Source organism: Bidens hawaiensis, unplaced genomic scaffold (genome assembly GCF_021521415.1).
Source record: "Bidens hawaiensis isolate Kalapana, Puna unplaced genomic scaffold, B.hawaiensis_p1.1 tig00045134_1, whole genome shotgun sequence".
Taxonomy (NCBI): Eukaryota; Viridiplantae; Streptophyta; class Magnoliopsida; order Asterales; family Asteraceae; genus Bidens; species Bidens hawaiensis.
The window spans coordinates 39,305-44,416 of NW_027498017.1; the positions used below are offsets into that span (position 1 = coordinate 39,305).

The 5,112-nt window shown below is 40.5% G+C and overlaps 1 non-coding gene across 1 annotated transcript; it reads right to left on the bottom strand.

Annotated features, from left to right (window-relative positions):
* Positions 1 to 3,750: 3,750 nt before the first annotated feature.
* LOC143595433 (small nucleolar RNA R71) lies at positions 3,751 to 3,856 on the bottom strand. The gene has a single exon (XR_013146526.1). It is a non-coding gene; the product is annotated as a small nucleolar RNA R71 (small nucleolar RNA).
* Positions 3,857 to 5,112: the final 1,256 nt, after the last annotated feature.

A 5,112-nucleotide genomic window follows, 5' to 3' on the forward strand; every position in this document is an offset into this window, starting at 1 on the left:
CCAATCTCTTCCGTCCATGCCATGTGTCCTTCTTCAAGCCAGCTGCCTCAATCTATTTGCCTGCGTGCATACTGAAAGTCAGCTACGCTGAGTGAGTTCTAGTTAATCATTTAACATACTATACATTCATATCTTTACTCATACGCATCCGAAGATACGTATTCATACCTTATTTACTCTTACTTCTTTCATACAAACTTTATATACATGCACACACGCTTATATTCTTTCTTTCATAAGGCCTTGTAATTTACCATAGGCTATTCTATCTCTACCATCACAGATATTATTAGGGTCTAGTCCCTTCTGTCTCAGATATTATTAGGGTCTGGACCCTTCTGTCTCAGATATTATCAGGGTCTAGTCCCTTCTGTCTCAGATATTGTCAGGGTCTGGTCCCTTCTGTCTCAGATATTTTTAGAGTCTGGTCCCTTTGTCTCCAATAACTATACCTGTCACGTCACTCGATCACCCATTCATTTTCGTTCATGCATACTTTACATATCTTCTGGTCATGTATATACGTATATATATATATATTCATTCGTATAAACATTACATAATAACATTCAATATTTAGTCATACTTATTACATATTCATTCGTATAAACATTCCATAATAACATTCAATATTTAGTCATACTTATGACATATTCATTCATATAAACATTCCATAATAACATTCAATACTTAGTTATACATATAACATACACATATCATACACTTACCACTTAAGTTAAGTGTATTAACAACTATCACAAAGGAGTATGCACACAGCCCCAAAAACATAACAAATAAAGGGGCTAGAAACTCACCTGAAGTCGGTTTCTCTCGCCGTTAATAGTAATGCCCTTCTTTAGCTGTGCACGGCTAACTGTATAACGCATTACGAGTGTCAAATATCCATTACTACTACTTCTTACATCTAAGTCAATGACACCCTCAACTAACGGGGGTCCGGGGGCAGCGCCCCTGGTAGAGGGGTCTAGGGGCGGCAGCCCCTAGCAGGGTCCAAGGGGCAGCGCCTCTGGCTGGGATTGAGCTGGAAGAATTTCGTTTCGCATGCAACTGCTTCGCTTCGTTTGAAACTGTTTCGCTTCGCATGAAACTGTTTCGCTTCGCATGAAACTGTTTCGCTTCGCATGAAACTGTTTCGCTTCGCATTGAAGCGTTTCCCTTCGCATGAAACTGTTTAGCTTCGCATGGAAGCGTTTCGCTTCGCATGGCTAAGCGAAGCGAAATGCCTGTTTCGCTTCTCATGGCTGAGCGAAGCGAAATGCCTGCCTTTCTTCGCTTTTACCATTTTTAAGCCATTTTACTTCGTGGCTCTTCCTCAGGACCTGATTTTTACTCTTTCCCAATTTTTGATACATTCTGACCCCATGGACCTGATCCTGAACCCATCTCTCAAAGTCCAAGGTCACCTTTTCATCTTAAGTGTACCCAAGAGGTTGTAACTTAACAAGTTTATATTTTTCTTACATTTTACAACCCGATCTATCATTATATCTGTTTGCATGATGATTCTAACCATAAAACTTAACCATTTAAACCGAAACCTACCTTTGCTTCGGGTTCGAGTTCAAATCCGGACAATACGTAGATCTGGACGATGATTCTTGTTATTTGATGATGTCTACACACGAGATTCTTCCTCTTTTTACACGGATTTGAATCCGGAATGTAGAGAGAAAGTGTGTGTGTGTGTGTGTGTGTGTGTGTTCTTGAGTGTGTGTGTGGGGTGAAAGGTAACAAAGTGGTGAAAAGGTGGAGTGGTTAGGCTTATATAGGGGGCCATGGGCCCCACAACCCACTCACAATTCCAAATCCAAATATTATTCAAACACTTGACACACGACTAACTTAAGGACACACAGTTAAATAACAAAACTTTCTGTCATTTATTATTTAACAAAAAGTTGGATGTTACAGATCATGCTTGCAAGTAGCAACCATCATCCATCTTAGTTTGCGATTTCTTGTTCTTAACAATGCTTTGTAAGACTACTTTGATTTGGTTTGTTGTATCAAGCCTTATGGGCTAATACTTTTGTTACTTAGATTATGTTGAAGCTTTTACTTATGTGATATTTATTTATGCATGATTTTGGCAAGTTGGTGTTCTTCAAGTTTATGATATATTCTTGAATAGAGTTTAATGGTTCCTAGTCTTGTTAGTTTGATAGATGCTTGACCATAATATGTTGGAAAACTATGTGTTAAGCATTTGTTTATGAACTTAGCTTGTATATGCATACTTTGTTCATATCACTAAGTTAGGAATGACTAGGGGAAATTAATTTGGTTATGAATTTTAACAAGCATGAAACCTATCACTTGATATTGGAAAATTGTATGGTGATAACATGATTCTTTGAGTTGGTTGATGTTTGCTAGAGATTAAGGCCATAATCCTTAGTTTATATTTTGCTAATTTAAAAGATTCATGTGTTTAACTAGTGTTCTTGAGCTTGTCTATTTTACATATTTTTAGGTGGTTAGTTTGTTGTTTTCATGCTAGCTTTCATTTGATTACGAGATTAGGTAGTTTTGACAAACTTACTAATCTATGGTTATTATCTTGAAAAACACCCATCATGATGTTGTGTTGTTAGTATTAGGTTGCCTTGATTGGAATTTGATATTGATGCTTAATACATGATGTTTACCATTATCATTGTCATTTTGTCACTAAGTTTAAGTGGATGCATAGTCTAAGTAGCCTTGTTTGGATTGATTGTTAGTTATATTTTATTGTTTTGTTATTGTTATATGTTAGTTTAGTAATTTGAAAAATCAATTTGATTGCTTGTTTGGTTAATTAATTACAAAGATTTATTATCAAAAGTTCGCCGTGTCCATGGATTGACACTCGATTCTTACCGATACTTTGCTACAAACGATAGGTACACTTGCCTTTCGTGTGTGGTTTGGTTGTTGGTGAAAACCATTTTTAAAACCCGATTTGTGTGAAACTTTTATTTTCATTTTTATATATATATATTCACACACGTCAAGTTTTTGGCACCATTGCCGGGGACACGGTGTTTTACTTTTGAAAACGATACGTGTAATTGATTTGCCTTGCTGATATTTTTGCTCTATGTTATTTTAGTCTATTTCATTTTTATTCATCTTATTTTATTTTATTAGTTATATTTTTAGGTAGTTTTCCGTGTCTTGTTTGTTTCCATTCCGCGTTTCTTTTGGGTGATGCATGTCCACCACACCCGTCCTGATCTTGTTTCCCCCCTTTCCGAACCCGAGCGACATCTTCGAGAAGGTTTGAGGAGGAGACCACGCGAGATTACCAAGGCATTGAAAACGAAGTTGTGGAGGACGACGCGAATCCCGTGGTTGAAGAAATGATGGACCCGAACAATCAAGGTCGCTTGGATGACTTCGCCACGCCGTCCCTCGATGGCTATGGCAGCGGTGTCACGGAGCCCGAGATTACCGTGAGTTTCGAGATCAAGTCGAGGATTATTCATATGGTCGAAAATTCCGTTTCTTTCCATGGCCTCTCGAACGAGGACCCTCATTCTCATGTTGCGCATTTCCTTCGATTATGTGCGACATTCAAAATTTAGGGGTGTACGGACGATGCCGTAAGACTCCGACGTTTTCCGTTCTCACTTCGCGAGGCTGCCTTGGAGTGGTTAGAGGCACTCCCTTCCGGTTCCATCACCACTTGGAACCAATTGGTTGAGCAGTTTCTTCTTCAGTACTTCCCACCCGATAAAACTGCAAGATATCGGGCAAAAATCACTGGTTTTCGTGTTGATGATGACGAGTCACTTCATGCTGCATGGGAGAGGTTCAAGGGCTTGTTGAGAAAATGCCCTCATCACGGTTTGAGTCGTGATCTTCAGTGTCGTACGTTCTTTGATGCTTTATCCGGAGCACAGAAGCAGGCCGTGGATCAGGTTGTGGGAGGAGACTTCGGTAGGTGTACTCCCAATGAGGCGTTGGATGTCTTGGAACGAGCTGCTAAGAAGAGTTTTGCATATAATCCGCCTCGTAGTATTCCTTCCACTAAGGGTGTTCTTCATATCGATTCTAATACTCTTGTTTCCGCTCAGTTAGAAGCCTTGACCAAGATTTGACCAGATGCAATCCGATCTGGCTAAGTCTAGCTTTCGTTGTGGGGTGTGTGACGGGAAACACCAGACCAGTCAGTTCCAGCAGGCCATGGTGGTGGAGGATGTTGGATTTGTAGGCCTCCAAAACAATGCCTACAACGACTCCTATAACCCGGGATAGAGAAACCACCCAAATTTCAATTGGAAAGATGGTGGCGGCAGTCAAAATCAGAATCAAAAGCCACCGGGGTTTGACCGAAATCCAAATTACCAAAGTCAACCCCAGAACCAGTCTTACCAGCAAAAGCCTCAGTTTCAGGGTCCCAGTAGTAGCGGTCAGTCTAGTGGTGGGTCTAGTGTTGAAAATCTTTTGACTCAGCTTTTTGCTAAAACTGAGACCTCAAACAAGCTGGCTAAACAGAGGAACCTGAAGATTGATGAGACTCTCCAGAGACACGATCTCGAGTTGAGGAATCAGAAAGCGTCCATTCAGACCATTGAGAATCAGGCTGGACAGATTGCTCAGCTCTTCTCTGCGAGACCACAGGGTAGCCTTCCGATTAATACCGAGACTAACCCACGAGCCGAGGCTAAGGCGATTACCCTGAGGAGTGGTAGATCCACCATTCCTATTGATGCATCGGTTTCACACCAAAACCGATTGCCGATGAGATCGAGACTAAGACTCCTGGTGAGGTGCAACCGAGGTTAATCCCAGAAAGTACCGCACAAACCAGTGAGCCAGTTAGGACTTATGTTCATCCTATTCCATACCCAGGCCGTTTGAAGAAGTAGAAGATGGAAGAGCAGTACGGGAAATTCTTAGAACTTTTTAAGCAGCTTCACATTATCTTCCGTTTCTCGATGCGTTGAAAGAAATGCCTAAGTATGCTAAGTTTCTGAAAGAGGTTCTATCGAATAAAAAGAAATTAGAGGAACTCTCTTGTGTGACTTTGAATGAGGAGTGTTCAGCGGTTCTTCAAAATAAACTACCCAAAAAAATGACCAATCCGGGCAGTTTTACCATTCC